We start from the raw sequence: 18,155 nt of genomic DNA, 5'->3' as shown, positions 1-18,155 counted from the left end.
CAGTCTGTACGTATAGCCAGGGTTGCCCTGTCCCAGGTGCAGGACCCAGCACTTGCTTTTGTTAAACTTCATGCGGTTGGTGATCGCCCAGCTCTCCAAAGGGGTTGACCAAGCCCAAAGTTCATCCAGGAGCTACAATCAGTAAAGCAAGGGGGGTATAAATAAACAACATCTACCCCAAGGGCCAACCCAGGCAACAAAACTAAAGACAAAGCCACCTGTGAGGTAGCCCAAGGCTGAGCTTAAATAGGGCTGCTGGGCAGGAGGTGTGGGTGGAGGCCCCGGGTGAGGCTGCTCAGAGCAATTAGGGCCTGCGGGTGTGCTGGGAGCCTCTCGGTGGGTTTTCTGCTGACGCACCAGAGCTGCAGCAGGCCCAAACCGAGATGCTGGAGGATGGGCTGGGTTGTATTCTTTAAGCTGCTGTAACTGGGGAGGTTTCTTCTAATTACAAACAACAAGGCTACACAGAGGTCAAGCATGGCCCTTGCTGTCCTCTCTCGGTGCCTGAGCTGTGTCAGTGAGGACAACTGACTGCTCCTTTGTTCTTTTTTTTTTCTGTCTGTCGCGACTGTCAGGAGTTATAAACATCAGTACTACAGTTTTTGGTGTCGGTGCCAAAAGGCAAAGCATTTGGAAGCTGTGCCTCCTCCTCCCTTCTGATTTAAAATGCTGCATCCAAAAAGGAGAGGTTTTTTTTCTTTATGCCACGTAGAGCTCAGTGCATACTGAAAAAGAAGAAATCATGGACTTAAATGCTCTGTCTCTTGAAAGGCTGTTTAAAGTGGTGCTTGATGGGTATAAAATGCCTTTTCTGCCTGAGCTGCAGCAGGGAAGACCTCCAGCTTATTCCTCACCAGTGCCTGAAGACGTTTTCTCCTTCTATTTTTTTTTTCCCTCTTATTTCTTTCACCCGCCTCCCTTTCACAGCACTTCTTTTTGTATCCCCTTTCCCAACAGCAAGGAAAAATCCCTCCCTTACATAATGTTTTTTTTCACAGAGCTCCAAGGCAGCTTCCCTCTCAGAAAAACAAAACAAAACAAAAACAAACAAACAAAAAACCAAGCAGGACATTCACTGAAAAGGACTCGGAAGGTCAAGTTTGTGTCTTCACTTCCAGGCTTGGGATGCCCTCGACACCCGGCCAAACTGCTCATCCTGAGAAGAGTTAATAAGGAAAATGCCAGTAGGTGGTGTCCAAGAATAGCTTCTGGATTCTGCAGTGCCAGTGAAACCTGTGCTGCACCAAGGAGCGCTCTGTACGGCTGTTGGCATCTGCTCTGCATGGTGGATGTGGACATGAGGGAGCTGTGGCAGCATCTCCATTTACAGCTGCTGCTTCCCTCCAGTCTTCAGGCTGTTTCCAGACGCTTTTTCACAAATAAGCACCTTTATTGGACGTTATTCCTAAAGCACCTCCCTTTTGAGATTCCTCCTTGACAGAAGGTAGCTGGGGTCGGATCAGGCTACCACTGCAACAAGGAGCCAGAGTCTCCATGTGCACGTCTCCTGGCACAGGGATCCACGTGGCGCACCTCCCCGTGCACGTGGCTCGGAGTGGCTGGCAGCAGCCCGCAGGAAGGAGTTAATCAGATCAAAGCAAGGGAAGCCACAGCACAGCCCAAGTAAAGACTGTGGCTGTGCAAGCAGGGCCAACACCAGAGCTGGGCACTGGAATTCAGTCATTAGGACTATCCCTGGCAGGTTTCTGGGTATGGTCTGGGAAGTAGCAGAAGCCAGAGAGAGCTCCCAGGAGGCAGCGTGGAGGCAGCCACCACCTTTTGACAGCAGAAGAGTTTAATATTCTGCACACAAGCTCTTCTCTGCCAGCTGGCATCAGCACCAAAGAAGGGTCCCCGGTGTGATTAACTTACCAGTAAAGATGTGGTCTCAGAGAAGTTTCTTTCTAACCTGGGTCTCAGCTCCAGACCTCCTCTGTCTTTTTTTCTAACTTGCTACAGACAGCCAATTCCCCATTTTTATACCATGTCTCCTAAGGACATCTGCCTGTCCTCCATGGCAGCACATGCATATTTTGTGCCCTAGTGTTACTGTGCTCCTGCCAGTCCCTTTCTCCCATCCTGTGTTTCTCCCATGGAAGCCTTTGGGGCAGAGGCTCCCTGCTCCTTCCACAGAACAGTGCCTGGCACACTGGAGCCCCATCCTCACTTGCCCTTAAGCTTTAGTGGGGTAAAAAAGACGACTACATTGTCCTACAGTGAGCTGAGCAAATGATAAACTGGTCATCAGCTTGTGTCTGGAAACAAAACCTACGGTTGATATTTACTCTGCCATCAGTCACCCCTTACCACAGTTGTAACTACTTCATTCTCAGCAAAAGCAGGTAGTGACCAGGGTGTGAGCAGCAAACTACCTGCTGACTGTGCTAAAACTTGTTATTTCAGCCAGGGGTAGAAATACCTTCCTGTTTTGAAAGCCTCACTTTGCTGCAACGTGATGAGCCGTCAGTAAACGCTAGAAAAATCTCATCCTGAGAATTTTAACTTGATTTGCTTCCTAGAGGTAGATAAATGACTGCAGACATATGCTACTGCGCTCAGGGAAACACAGGGAGAGGAGTCTATCTGCTGCAAAAGCTCAAGGTTACATTTTGACCCCAAACAGGAAAAGGATGTCACTTATGTGGCAATGAATTCTCCTGATTTGCTGAGACAATTTCTATCACAACTATACAAAAAAAAGATGGTAAGTAAGATGGGTGGAGAGACCTCCAGAGAGCCTGTGGAGATGCCAGGAGCACCTTGATTTCCAGAGCTTTTATGTTAGCTGGTAGTGCATCGGAAGGAGACAGGTCAGTGTAGCTCTGCACCCAGGCTGTGTAGGCACTGAGAAAACACAGAGTTTGAATATACCTGGCCCGGAGTCAGTGAGAGGGATGAAAAAAGTATCTTTTCCTCCGCCTTGACACCATTTATTCAGAACAGAACATGTGAAGGCCATCCTTCTCTGTTGTCAGCCTTTTGAGAGAACAACAGCTAAACGCTGCCTTTGAAGAATCAGTACCTTGCTTATCTCATCTCTGCACCTCTTCCTACAGCCTCTTCTTTCAGGCGCGTGGCGCTGCTTCCAGGAATGAGGAGTCAGTCTGCGCAGGTCTCAGTGGCCGCAAGTGCTGTGTAGTGGGTTTACGTGGCAAGGTTTTGGTAGCCGGGGGGCAATCGGGGTGGGTTCTGCGAGAAGAATCCAGAAGCTGCCCCATGTTAGGGAAGGGCCTTGCCGCTGGCCGGGGCTGGGCCAATAAGCGATATTGTTTGCGCCTCTGTGAGAGCAGATTGAAGAAAGGCAAAACAAAAAACCTGCTGCGGAACAGCAGCTGGGAGAGAGAGAGGAGTGAGAGACAGCCTTGCAGACGCCAAGGTCAGTGAAGAAGGAGGGGGAGAGGTGCTCCAGGTGCCGGAGCAGAAGTCCCCTGCGGCCTGTGGTGAGGCCCGTGGTGAAGCAGGCTGTCCCCCTGCTGCCTGTGGCGTACCACGGTGGAGCGGGGTTCCACGCTGCAGAGCACGGTGGAGCAGGGGCAGAGAGTGACCGAGAAGGAGCGGTGGAGCCAAAGTGCTACAGAGCAGCTGGACAGGTGGTACTGTGCCAGCAGTCGTTTCCTGCAAGCAAACTTCAGTGTTAACACAAGGACAAAGTATGAGGAACAAACTGGTGTCTAGCACATACCGTGTGCGAGTTCCCAGTGCCAGTCCAGGCTCATTAAATGCTAGACAAAAGGCTACAGGTGTATCTCAGAGCTACCTCAGCTGGGCATGGGGCTGTCTCAGTATTTTTAGGGCTAACCGAGCTTTGTCCCACTGGGACTTTTTGTCTCGTTAATCCCACCGCGGTTGCTACCTAACAGAGATGGCACCAGGATCCAGTGACTAAGGTACAAAGAGGAGTTGGGAAAACTGGTTTGTGTTCCCATCTCTGCTCCTGATTTGCTGTATATCCATAAGCAGTTAATTAAGTTCAGTATGCCTAAGCTTTCCCCACTTTAGAACTGTGATAATTACATTTATCTCTCTTTGTGAAGAACAAGGGCTTGGAGACATTTGGATAAAAGCCCTCAAAGAGCCAAGTGTTGTTATAGTTAGTTATAATAAAAATCATGGCCCTCCCTGAATTTATACAAGTTGTCCTGTTCCAGTGACTGTTTCATAGACAAGGCAGAAAAACCAGGAGGGTAATTACGGAGTGACTCCATACTCTGCTGCAGGCTTCTAGCATTGCATTTATTTAGGTAAACCCAGCTCACCTACAGCCTCCTAGTTCCTTTGCTCAGGTTCTAAGGGAGCTGTCGGTATTGCAATGATATGAGTGTCACTGCAAAGCAACTATGTTTTTGTCACAGTGTGCTGTGATTAAAAAGCGCCAGAATAGCTTTTAATTTCTGAAATAACAGTGCAAAGTACTAAGTTACAGGGAATTCTGGTATTGCATAAATGATGTTTTTCAGAACAAGGAAAAAAACATAACATACTGCTCTTCAAAGGTGTTTAGCCCCCTGATTTCTCCTTAGGTGCATAAATTTCGAGTGAGAGCTCTACAAAGCAAATAGTTCAAGTAATACTGATGTTTACGGTGATGAGCCACTCTAAGTTTCATGACAGACTTCACTTACAGGGCCAGTAGGGAAATTTTACCCCTTACACTACGTATGAGCTTGTTTCACAGACTGCAAGGACCATGCTTAATTTTCTATGTAAGTAATGGTCCCGAGGGCTTAAAGTTTGAGGCAGAACTCACTGCTTTTGCTGCTAATAGATATTAAAATGTGAGCAAGCTATAACCTCTATATCAACAACAATACTTGCACCTACACTAATAAATTAAACAATGCTGAGGAACAATCCTGGCCCCTGGGAACAGATCTGTACTGTTTTATTCAGTAGAAGTGCCTGGTCTGGTTTGGCCCAGGCCAGCCAGCAGTCTCCAAGGCCAAGCCTTGGCAAACTGTAGGAGTTAGTACTGAGCACAGGCCTTTCCCAGAGTATTGCATGTCCCTGCTCTGCATTGAAAGCTTAGGGAGGTTTGCAGCATGGACAAAAAACAAACAAATAGACAGACAAAAACACTGGGGCAACAGGACGGGTCCTGCAGACCTCAAAAGCTGTGTTGTGTTTTTGGACACAAATAAAGGAGATACATAGCAGAAAGGGTTAATTGTACAGGTCAGATGTGTCTTGCTCCAGAAACAGGGAGCAACTTAAAAGCTCCAAAGGAAGAAGAGGGAAGTGTCTGCATTTGCAAATGATGTGTGTGAGTCTCTGTGGGTGTGAGTGTATACATGCACATGCAGGGGAAAAAACCTTCCAAGAAAATCACAGAATATCCACCACCAGATTACAAGGAAAAGAGATGCCAAGATCTTTGAATTAATTATTCTCAGTGAATCATTCTTACAGTTAAAAGCCATACCAGCATTTCCAGAAAAACTTTCAGTTCTGTATACGTAAACAAATGTAAAGAAAACAAACAAACAGCCAAGAAAATTTGAAGATAAAAGACTTGAGATAATAAGATTAAAGATGTTAATTGGAACCATTTGCAGAAGCTGCACCTCTACAGACTTTGACATTCGTAGCTGAGTTGTTACAAAATACTTTAGCTCCGACCTGATGGCTTCAGTCAGTTTAAGCCTAGAGACCAGAAATATTCTTGCCAGAACCCATTCAGTTGTGCAGACTCTAACTCAGGAAAGCACAGAGGTACATGTTTAGGTGACTCTGTGTTTTACTTTTTTTGCAGGTATTTAACTGCTTTGGGTCTAGGTTTAAATACATAATTAGAGGCAAGTACCTGTGTAAGTACTTTGAACTTGGGCAGGGATTCCCAAACTGTTTCCCCCCAGCTTACTTTCCAGTTCACTTCATTCCTCACCAAGGACACTAACATCTCCTTTCCCACCCCTGCTTCTTATCAAGACCTCAATCTCCTCTGTGTGCAAAAGATCACAGAATGTCATATTTGCTCCTCATTTGTAGACAGTGATTTTGAAGTTTTGAACTAGTAAGCTTTCCAAAATAGATGAATAGCCTGAAGAATAGGTGGGAAGAAGCAGGGCAGAAAATTTATGACTTGTTTATTTTACTTTACACCCTAGATTTACAGCTGATAAACACTATTGTCCTTACTATGGCTGAATGAATAGCTTTACCTGAGAAGGTAACCAATGGATTAAAGCACTTGATCTTAATTATCCCACAGTTCTAAGTGTTATTCAGGTGGTGACAGAAAATGCCTATCAGTTTTAAGCCTCTGTTTTCCCGGAAACCGCATTGCAAGTGTGTCTACAAGACAAGCACACTCACAGGACAGGCAATGAACATATCAGGGCATTGCTCAGCATGTCAGAGTGATTCTTCCTACTAAAAGCAATCCTGATTTTCTACTTTCCTACTGCTATTGCAATGCTGGCTCTGTAAAAGATTGTCAGCCAGAATAATAAGCCAAGAAGCACATTAAATCACTAAGATTTTCTCTAACAAGTTTTTATTCAGACCCACTCCAAATGTTGACAGAGATTAAAGATTCTTTGAAAAGAGTTCACAGCTTCAGATATGGCCAAAGCAGACGAGGGGAAAAGGAAAAGTGTGTGCAATAATAGACATGGGCTAATGCATTTCAAGAAAAACATTTCAGCCTGAGAAGTTGCTACTAAGATCGTTGGCTGCCAGAGGGGCAAGGTGCCAAAACGCTTCTGAAATGCAACTGCGGTTGTCGATGACCAGTAAGAAAATATCTTGCATGTCAGTGCAAACCTCTGTTATCCCAAGACAAAACAAAGAGGGAATGCAAATGAAAGCCTTGTGTAGCTAGCTGGAAGATGAACCCTCATTCCCTGACCCTGGATGCAACCTGGTGAAGCGTGAGACAGAAATGCACTCATTCTCGAACTTAAAAATAGCAAAAATCCTGTGCTTGAGTTCTTCTGAAACTGTTGCAACAAAACCAAAACTCTGGCTGAGTTACATAAGACTCTGCTGTGTCAGACCAGCTTCAGATGAAGCAGGACATGCCAGTGCCTCTGGCTGGGATGCCAGGGGTTTAAATACCGGCTCTGCCGCTGACATCCTGGGCAACCTTGTTCAAGTCATGATGTCAGCTGGTAGATCTGCTTCAAGGCTGTGAAATTAAGCCGAGTGCTTCCTGTCCCCCACCCCTTTTCCTGCCTATGTGGACTCTACGCCTCCCTGAGCAGAGCTACTCTCCTACCATATGTGTATGTACAGTGCTAAGCACAGAGGGAGAGGGACGGGCTGAAATAAAATCCCCACTAGAGAATGCTAATTGGTTGTGTTGGTTTGTGTTTTTTTTTTCCCTCCCTTGGTTTCACGTTTTTCCCTCGTACTTTCCACACTGCCTTAGCCTTGAAGACATCTTCTGTAACTGGAGCCCACATCAGCCCACACTGATGCTTTGTCCAAAGGGGAAAGGAATCACATACCTACCAAGACAGAGTTTTTCTGGCTTTCCTGACACATTTTCTGCTTGCCATCTGTTTACAGGAAAATGTCTTCAGGGCAGAAGCCTTCTGTGTTGCCGGTTATATTGTGCATTCTGTTGGTATCTATCAAACAATAAAGTTGTTTTTAATTAAGACAGGCTGAGCAGGGACTGGTGCCTTATACCTCCAGTGGGCACTGTGCCCAGGTGAGTGGGAGGTGAGACTGGCAGTCTGGAGACATCCTGAGGATCTCAGGGGTCAAATGGGGAATTTATCTAACCTATACTGGAAGTTTATACTGTGACAGAGCTCCTCCCCAGTGCTCCTTTTACACTCGGCAGAAACAGATTTTTCCAGTGCCTGGTTCTCATCCCCTCCTAAATAGGTGTTGAAAATACCCGAGGCTCTTGACTTTGTAGCAATTTCTACCTTTATGAAGGGAGTCTCCATTATCAACCTGTTGGTGCCTGAGCTGGACAGATGAGATGAGATATCCTGAGATGAGTCTGACTCTGATTCACTTGACCCCTTACAGCTGCTATTTCTGCGTTGGTATGGCAATGGTAACAATAAATTTGAACTGGGGGCCTGTGAATGAAAAACAGTGCCAGGGTGGTTTTATTTACAGTTATATTCAATTACAGCACCAGCTTTCCCAAAATATAAAGAAAATACATGCTCTTTTCAGCATAATTTATACTGGTTCCCAGAACCACACAAACACAAGCATTTTTATGCCAGTATAACCACATATACCTCTGCTATGCAAGGACTTTAACATGTAAACATCACAGAAGTGTCATTAAAGATAACTCTTTCCCTGTGTAGCACTGTTCTACAAAGCATTTCCAAAGGAGCTGCACCCTAGGCAAACAGGACAAGATATACATCCCTATCAGACCACATGGAAGAAACACGCACCAATATTTTGCTGACACTTTCATGCTGTAGAAAGCCTGCCAGGTTAGGAAGTGGATTTACACATTAAAAAAAGAAAAAAAAAAAAAAAGCTATCCAGCTATTCTCTGGCACAACACTGAGCAGATCAATGTGATAGAGCTGCTCTGATGGAAAGAAAAGCTTAGTGCAGCACCACCGTTATTGTATATTGACCCAGAGTCCACGGGGTCAGCCCATTTAACTAGTCTGCTGCTTTCAAAACGGGTTTTGGTGTGTCACATCATGGGGCATTTCTGCCTTTGGAAAGCCCTGATGGATTGACTGAATTGTTTTTCGCAAGGATGCTGATATCACCGCAGCCACTGAAACAAGGGAAAGGAAACAGGGCCATTCCAGGACCAGACACTCTCACAGGACACCAACTTGCTATTTAGGTCACAGACTCTGGGAAAATGTGGCAACCTTGGCTTTGAAGGGGAAATGGAAAGATCAGCTCTCCAGCAGAAGGTTTGGTCAGTAAATGCCCTTGCCCTCCAGCACAGCTAGGTTAAAAGGCACAGTGTTTCCTTAGGAATGGGGCATGCCAGTAAGGAGTGGCTGGTGACCTCGATATTTAACTAACTATTAAATACAATCATTGCAAAACAGGGCGAAAACATCACTTTTTGACACGGATGGCTCTGGGAAGAATGTTGTACTGCTCGGGACATTCAAGTTGCTCGTGGAAAGCCCTCTTCAGTTGAACATAATGCTGGGAGCTGCCCGCCAGAACTGAAACTGCAGGAGGAAGCCACAGAGAAAAGATGGGGAGATTAGGAAAAGGGAGTGATGTGGGGAAGCTGGAAGGAGCTGGAAGAGACTTGGAGGAGGTAACAGCTGGAAAGTCTGCTTTATTTATTCAGTGGACAAACAAAGCAGCTGCTCCATCAATAACAATTACTCACCTTTGACGCTCAAGTCCCAGATTGGCAAAGGGCTCAGGTGTGGTAACAGCAACTCCCACATGTCCCTACAAGGTGCCTGGCTCCAGAAGTGGAATTCCCAAACCCCATCTACACCTCCAATATGAGCCACTGGCAGAAGCAGTCACTCAAAAAATTTGGTTTGGTGCATCAACCAAGGGGACAAGGACACACATCAAAGGCAAAGGAGACATGGAAGTGCCATCTTCACCCTAACAGAGATCAAGACAGTGTCTCCTTTCAAAGCACCCACATCAGCTGGAGAGAGGGAAGTATTCCCCAACTCGTCTTGACACCAGGCCACTGGGCAGCAAGGAATGTGAAGTCCATGAATCAGAAAGATGTGGCACCATGAGTACATAGCCCAGTAGAAGGATATTCTCCTGGTAAAGAGTGAAGAAGAGGGACCTTCAAGCAGTTGTCCCTTCTCCACCGCCATTTGTGATGATCATTCCACGATTCTAGTATTTGTGTATTTTTTCAAAATAGCTGGTTTTGAACAACGGTCTGTAAAGCCTTGCAAGTCTGAGGAACATACTGGTAACCTGCAAAAAGACTCGGTGTTAAGAGAAGAATATTAGCGAGGCACTTGGGGTTGTAAAACCTTAAGTAGCCAATCACTAGAACAGAAGTCATTGCTAATGAGTGGGGGTTTTCTCCTCCAGTTAAAACACCTCTTCAGGGGTAACCAGACACATAGGGAACGCACCCACTGCAGTGCTTAGTGGAAGTGTCACTCGTAGCACACAGGAGGAGAAAAAAAATCTGTTTAGCAAACTTACTTTCACTTGCAAAATCTGTGTTGAGGTCCTGTAATTTACAGTCTTTGGCTCTTTTGAAAACAGTTTCCCAGTGCTTGGAGAGATGGCATGTGAGAGGTAGGAGACCCAGTTTCTACACCACTGGCTCAGAGTTTTTTGCTTGGAAAATGGGCCTCGGTTTTCCTATCTGGAAAACTGAAGTACTACCAGGTCTTTGAGGTCTACCCATAAACAATGCCTCTGGGCCCTGTAACAACAAAAATATGAAGAGATGTTCTAATAACAGAGATGCTAAACAGTATTATCATAGGTTGCATGATACAGTGTGCCGTGATATTTAAAATATAAAGAAAGAAAGTCTGTTCAGTTGATGTATTACATCTGAGATTAGTAATCTGAGCCGCAAATGTATTCAGGTCTGCTGGTAGACACCACAGAGGAGACACATAAAGTAAAGAACCTGCAGGCTTTCTAGTAACATTAATCTGCATTTATATAGCACATTTCACTTGACAGTCTTGAAAAGTTTATTATTAAAACTCTCACAACACTCCTGTGGGCTAAGAACACAACGCAGCCTCTCTTTAATTGATGGGTAACTTGGACTTCATCAAGAAAAAAGGAGTTGAAGGTCAAAGAGGGTGAATGACAAAGCTAGACAACCTCCCCCTACTACCCATCTTTTGTAGCAGTCATCTGAAGAAGCAGAAAGCAGACAGGGGTGCACTGTTAATCAGAAGGTTACACTGCAAGCCATCTCAAAGCAGTTATCATGAACTGCTTAGAGATGGATAATCCCTCAAATTATGTCTACCTTTCATAGGCAGACCCCTCTGTGAAAAACACCGCGAGATCTTCAGGTAACTGATGGCCACATTGCTCCATGAAACTCCATGCACAGAAGACCAGCGGCATCCATGTCCTACTTGTAATGGGCCCATCAAAACTGAGAAAACCAATCTCATATCAGCAGGCTTCAATTTACTGACAAGGGAGATGAGCAGCCACCTAAAGTGTTTTCAGAGCTCACAAGTCAGGAAGGCTTGAAAGTCACTACTTCAGAATTTCCCACCAAAATGCTCATTCAACCTCTCCCTCTCTGGGTTACGAGATGTGACAGGACCGTGCCTCGAGGCAGCATGGCTGCAGGCATAAAAGAAGTCTTCTCACCAGGAGGTAGGATTCATCACACGAATGACTTAAATGAGTCTGACTTCACAGAGAGTCTCTGAGGGCTCGAAGAAGATGCATTTCGCATTGGAAGTCCAATTTGGAGGCATTTTGTTTCTTCCCTTGAAAAGCATTTTCTAGTAAGACGGAATAACAGTGGCTACGGAATCAACACAACGAACATCCTCGCTCTACCACCTTTTATCTTTCAGAACTCTTTAGAGAAAACATATTTAAAACCGTAGATCTACCACATAAAAATGCTGTCTGACCACACAGTTCCATAAGGTAAAATGTCCCCTGCACTGCAATGCCCAGATATATGCCTGCGTGCCCGTGCGTGGGTGTGTGCGTGCAGACACGTGTTAGTTGTGACTCACTGGCTCACGGTGATCACGCCTGACAGAAAGGCACAAAAATTCTCAAGTACCTAAAACTTTTGGCAAAACAGACAACCAAGCTGGGAAGCCAGACTCCATCAGTGCCCTTGGTGATGGAAAGGCCACAGTGGCACCTCAGGATTGCACCATCAAAGGGCAACATCAGAGAACCCCCGGCCTACTCTTAAGACACAGAACAGCAGGAAACCAGGCTTCACTGGCTCCACGGCTTGTGGCATGATTTGCTGCTCTCCCTGCAGTGTCACTGTGCCTTCATTGCACCTGGGACCTGAGCCGTCCTGATTAAGCGAGGACAGGTTTGTTCTCCTGTGTGCCCTCCTCTCTGCCTGCAGTACAGGCTCGGGAGACTCTCGCCCCGCTTTGCCACTGACCTGCTAAGCCAGCCACTTTCCCTCTCAGCACCTCTGCTTCCTCATCTTTGAAATGAGAATTATGACCTCTGTAAGGCACTTTGATGTCCACAGATTAAGTGCTCTGTGGCACACATACATCTTCTCTCTATTTTAAATGCCAGGTAATATATTGTCATGCTTTTTTTTTCTTTTGTTTATTCACCTTTATTATTAAAAATGGAAATCAATGAACAACATCAAAAAAATAAAAAAAAACACAACACTTTGGATCAGCCTCCTCTTGTGAAGATAATTATGGGAGAGAAAGCAATTTTGAAACAATGGATGGCAAAATGCAACGCTTAGAAAGTACAGAGCATGGTGTATTTTTCCAAGGCTACCACTGAAATCTACCCTGCAGTTCGCTGTTGCAATATTCCTTGTTCTCTTCCATTTTCTAAGTCATGTACGAAACTTGCTTCCAAAATAAATTATTTAACTTCTAACTGCTGCAATGCACAGCAGGACGCCTGTCAGAGCAAAGTGTTACTAATGGAGGATACCTCACATGATCCAAAAGAGAAGATGAGTTCAGACCGCAACAATGCCTTGGTGAGAATACAGCTCCTGAAGCTGATGTGCAAAGGCAGCGAAACCCTTACTCGATCGGCCACCCAGAGACACTGCAAAGCGGCGCTGCTCCAAAGCAGAGTGTCCGTCTGTCCGTGCCTCCACAGGAATGGCCTCACAGAATCACAGAATCAGAATCACAGAATCAGAATCACAGAATCGTCTAGGTTGGAAGAGACCTCCAAGATCACCTAGTCCAACCTCTGCCCTAACACTAACAAGTCCCCCACTAAACCATATCACTAAGCTCAACATCTAAACATCTCTTAAAGACCTCCAGGGATGGTGACTCCACCACCTCCCTGGGCAGCCCATTCCAATGCCTAACAACCCTTTCAGTAAAGAAGTACTTCCTAACATCCAACCTAAACCTCCCCTGTCGCAACTTTCGCCCATTCCCCCTCGTCCTGTCACCAGGCACGTGGGAGAACAGACCAACCCCTACCTCGCTACAGGCTCCTTTAAGGTACCTGTAGAGAGCGATAAGGTAGCCCCTGAGCCTCCTCTTCTCCAGGCTGAACAAGCCCAGCTCCCTCAGCCGCTCCTCGTACGACTTGTTCTCCAGACCCCTCACCAGCTTCGTTGCCCTTCTCTGGACTCTCTCGAGCACCTCCATGTCCTTCTTGTAGCCTCGTTTCCTGCCTGGGCAGATGTGTCAGCTGAACCGGGGTTGTTCGAAGGCGCTGTTGGAGGATGGACAGTCATCAGTCTTGTGTATGTATTCATTCAGTGCTTCAGATGTGGGACTCAGGTGCTAACTGCTCCTAAGGAGCCAAAACCAGTACCCTGGTTTGGACCACGCAGTTATACCCAGCAAATCCATGAGGGCACTGCATTGCCCAATGTAACTGAGTGCTGGATTTGCTTTGCTTAACATTTCAGCTGCTGGGGCTGGCAGTTAAAATGTAAAGATTCCAGGTTTCATTTGCAGAAAGCATCGTAAAAACAGGAATAAGAAGATGGGTCTTTTAACTTATAAATTAAGAATATTTTCTGGGGAGCTTCTAAAAATAGCAAACAGCCCCCACCCAGTCCTGCAGACCGTGCAAAATAACAGGAAGCCTATTCTAGATAGAGCAGTCACTAAAATTTTAAAATGTACATAGAAAGACCTCTTGACATGCTGATACTTATGGGTAAAAGCCCTTTAGCAGTCTTTTTCTGCATCCTCTGGCAGATGTGATGCACACAGGATGCATAATGCATCATGACCATGAACCCCCTCCCATCTAAATTCATGAAGTTGGCCTGAAAATCACAACATTTTTGAATACATATATAACAGTCCTTTTTCCCACTAGATTTCAGCTCTTCAGAAAGTAGCCACATTCTCAAATTGCTCTCCATGTTCAAAAGCTATAAATTGCCTCTTAAAAAAAAAGAAATGCATGAATAATACAAAACATTTCTGAAATGACAAAGAACTCAAAACTGAAACTAAAAGAAAAAAAGAGCCAACGTCATGAGATTCCTGATATAATTGTTGTCCACTGATAAAACAAAGGAAGCCCCAAATAAGACACAGTAGGGAAGACGAGCCTCCGAGCCATAAAAACACAGTCTGCCCCTGGGGATGCCTCCAGCTCCTGCCACAACTTTGCAGTTTGTGCCGTGCACTTGGACATTTATTCCCTGTGGAAGGGACAGGAAGAGATGAAAAATCCTGAACACGAACAACCTTCAACCCGCAACCAATGTCTTATCTGACATAGTTTTATGTACATACCCTTGGTTCCCAGTGCAGACTCCAGTAAACAACCTGCAAGACAAATATTGCTGATAGACGCACGCTCTGCACCGGGCGTGCAGCAGTTGTGTGAGATCAAACGACTCACTCAGGCCAATCTCCTTAAACACCGGTCTACTCGATCTGTTACTGAGAGCCCCAGAAAAATGAGTTCCCCACTGGACTCGTGCACAGTAAGAGTCTTGAAACCCTTAGGGCAAGACAGACCAGAATAAATCAGGAAGCAACAAGATGCAAGGAAGCCACTTTAAATAAATGTCAAGTTTGAACTTGAAGCTGTGAAATGATCTGTATAAACGTCAGACACTACAGAAAGCCTTTGTAAGAGGGGGTGCCGCTCCTGGTCCTGGGTTCCCTCCTCCATCGATGAGGATGCAACAGCATTAACTTGTGAAAACGCACAGGCACGTTGAACACCCTCCCTGCACTGTCCGTACTGCTAACTGTCACCTCTGTTTCCCGTGGGTGGGTGTGGGAGGGCAGGACCGTGAATATTTCTGCAGGTACGTGGTACCTTGCACTTTAGTCTCAGTACACAGTGCCAAGGGAATCTTCTTCTTGGGGCTCTTTGAAGCCACCTGGCAAGAGAAGTCCACGTCTCTGACTTGGTTCTTCAGCCCATTGCTGACTTCCACGAAGCCCTACACGACACCAGCACTACCCTCTCCAAACCTCTGCCTTGGGCCCCTGTGCAGGGCAACTTTACATGAGGTCGGGTCTGCTCTCCTAGACCTTTGTCCAATGATTTGCAGCGGCAAAGCCACCAAGGTCTAAGAAAATAAGGCGGCTATCTATCAGCACTGCAATAATTCTGAAAGGAGAAACTCCTCCGAACTATTTTGCACTTGGCTCCAGCCACTGAATCAAACTTATTGCCACACTTTATCATATTATTCAACTCTTTCAGTCTTACAAGAACGAGGACTTCAGTGCCATACCACCCAGAAACCAAAGGAAGCTTCCACGAAACCAGCAAACACCTCCCATCTTCTCACCAACGTCATTAAAAAAGCAAAACAAACCAGAGAGGTTGTACAAGTCAGCCTATAAACCCAGGTGTGAGGAGAGCAGTGTCAGTGGTAATGGGGCAAGAAAGGCAGGGTAATTATACCACACCAAAATTGCGATCGTGCTGCATTCCTTCTCGGTGAAGGCCAGCTAAGAATTAGATACACCTCTTTAAATCATCAAAGGGAGTGGCTGCAAGATACAAGGTGCTGGGATTAAGATGAAGTTCTGGGTTTGCCAGTTCTCAGCAATGGCTTTGGTGGCTGGGATAGGCACATCATTAACTGTTCCCAAATGGTGTTCACACCGTGCCACTTCTTTTTAATCTTTATACAATTCTCAGTATTTCAGGAGTCCCGGGCTCCACCAAGCAAACAGCTGTAGAAGCCCAGAATTGGATGGCAGTACCTATCCACAAGGGGTTTTGTACTTGGCCAACCAGTCAAGTTCAGAGACTTAGATGTTGGCATCATTTCAGTGGAGCGCAAATATTTATCATGTTGCACCAGCTTCCACCACCAGACCTACAAGCTCAGGCCCTCAAGCATGAAACCTCAAGACCTTCCCCAGTGAGAAGGTTGGTGCAAATATTAAATAGAGCCCATTTTGTGCAGATGATTTAACAGGACTGCACGGGTGAGGGAACAGATTTGGCTCAGATCTCTCCTTTTTGAGAAGAATGAGTGCAGTAGCTTAGATGGTGGCACACACCCCATGGCCCTTTGCAGAGGAAAACCTGTGGGTAAAGTGGGTTTCAAGGAAGCTCCCCCATGGATGGGAGGCACAGTGCTGCCCAGAAATGTAGCCCTACACCCTGACCGCTGATCTATGCAGAGGTAGGCAGTCCTCTTCTGCTGGAGAACACCTCCCTAGAAGAAACCACAGGAGCAGCCATCACATAGGCAGGACAGTGGCACAAGGGGGCAAAGCTGCTCTGGCTGCCTTGCCTTGTCTGTGGTGCAAACAGGATTTTCAATGTCTTCCTGGGCTGGTATAGGGTGAGAAGAGAACATTGCATAGAAGCAGAAATGCACAGACCAGTCCTAAAAACATGGGAACATCCTCCCCCATCACAGCTTCATACCACAGGTTGTTCCAGCCACTCCTTCCAAGGCCAACAGAACAAACGTTGCATTTGTGCTAGTTTTTGGAAAACACGCCAAAGAAGACAAACACAAGGCAAAGCAGCTGGCCAAATGGCCAAGTCTTGCTATTTAATTATTCCAAAATGAGAAAGTTCAATTAAAAACAGCTACAAAACAGAGACATAATAATGACCTCTCTCCTCACAGGAACTCAAGCTTTGGCACAAAGTACTGGCTGGCCTGATTTTATGTCCAATAAATTTAATCTTATTCAATAAAGCAGCTCCCTGTGCAACAGAGGAAAAGATGATGTGTTATGAAAAGAGCTCTCTGGGCATCGTGTAGCACTGTACCACCAAATAAAAATGCAAAACCTTAGTGTGATTTCTCTTCTCTCTCAGGCCAGCATAAAAAAGCACAACGCGTCTGGCATCAGCATCGGTGAGGGCAGAGGTGAGCAGCGCACCAGAGCTGAACGAACCATCAGACTACCTCCAGATCCTCTTTGTGGTGAACTTGTGAGGGCACTCAGCTCACCGCTCGGAAGCCGACCACTTCCAGTGTGCAATGGTTTCATGTTACTGAGCTGTTTATGGATTGTCTCCTGGCAGTATTCGAGGAAGGTGCTTTTCCATGTGGTGAGGGCTGACACCCAATGTTTTGGCATGATGAAAACAGTCCGGTGGTTTTTCAAGACCAAGACCTGTGCCACAGTGATCCCCACTGCCTTTGTGCCCAATTGTACTGGTAAAGCTGAAGACATGGCTTCTGTACGTGACTTCTAGCAGAGCTATATGCACTAACATGAGCTTTGATGAGCCATCTCCACTGGGCATCCAAAGATGAAAACATCCCCAAATTAGTGGACGCTACTGAAAAAGTAACCAAGCATCTAAACACTTGCACAATCTTTACTTACTCTCAGTAGCTCTTGATTTCTTGAATGGCATCACCTAGTGATTGGAAGCATTTCCCAACAGACGTGCACCGTCATATTGAAACCCTAAACATTGCAATGACTTAGCTTCTTCCATACCACTTTACACAGCATGAGTAATTAATCCTCACAGCGCCGTGGCGGAGGAAGGACAGCAACGTTCATCCACCCAGCCCAACGCATGGGTTAAGTGGAGGCACAGGGAAGCCAGGTGACATGTGCAAGGTCCCGTGTCACGTTGCCGGAGGGATGTTTATGCCACCACATCGTAGTTGTGAGGAAGTGACAACTCTCCAAATCCCCCCCCTTCCCCTGGACCCTAAATTCATCAACAGCATCATTACAGCATGCTTACTGGGACAGGTCACTTGTGCTATGGTAAAGGCAGGGGATTCCTGGCAACCCAAGCAGAGCTGGTGGCCTCAGGCCGAGGCAGATTTGCAGGTCCCTCCATGAGGATTTGGGGAGTCCTTGGGAGCCCCCTGCTCACACAACTGGGAGCAGGGACATCCCTGTACGCGGTCACGTTGTGCAACCACGGGATGTGCATGTCAATAGGAGCTCCCCCTCCGTAACGAGCAATCGATAGCCAGCCGACTTATACAATTAGCTTATGTCATTAAGAAGTTTGCGGTGAGGATTTCAAAGCAGCCGCCGCATGACTTGACTGAGAGGCTGCAATTCGCCCAACAACACGCGGCGCTAAACACAGCCTTGCTGCCTGATGCCACGGGCCACGCTGCCACCCAGAACAGCCCCACCAACGATGTACTT

General features: G+C 46.2%; 1 long non-coding RNA gene across 1 annotated transcript; it reads left to right on the top strand.

Annotated features, from left to right (window-relative positions):
* Nucleotides 1-279: 279 nt before the first annotated feature.
* LOC310895946 lies at nt 280-2,214 on the top strand. Its single transcript, XR_014581069.1, has 2 exons — nt 280-336; nt 999-2,214. It is a non-coding gene; the product is annotated as an uncharacterized lncRNA (long non-coding RNA).
* The last annotated feature ends 15,941 nt before the right edge of the window (nt 2,215-18,155 follow it).

This window comes from Anser anser (assembly GCF_964211835.1).
Source record: "Anser anser genome assembly, chromosome: 3".
Taxonomy (NCBI): domain Eukaryota; kingdom Metazoa; phylum Chordata; class Aves; order Anseriformes; family Anatidae; genus Anser; species Anser anser.
Note: the sequence above shows the minus strand (reverse complement) of the source record. Positions and strands in the feature narration are given on the sequence as shown.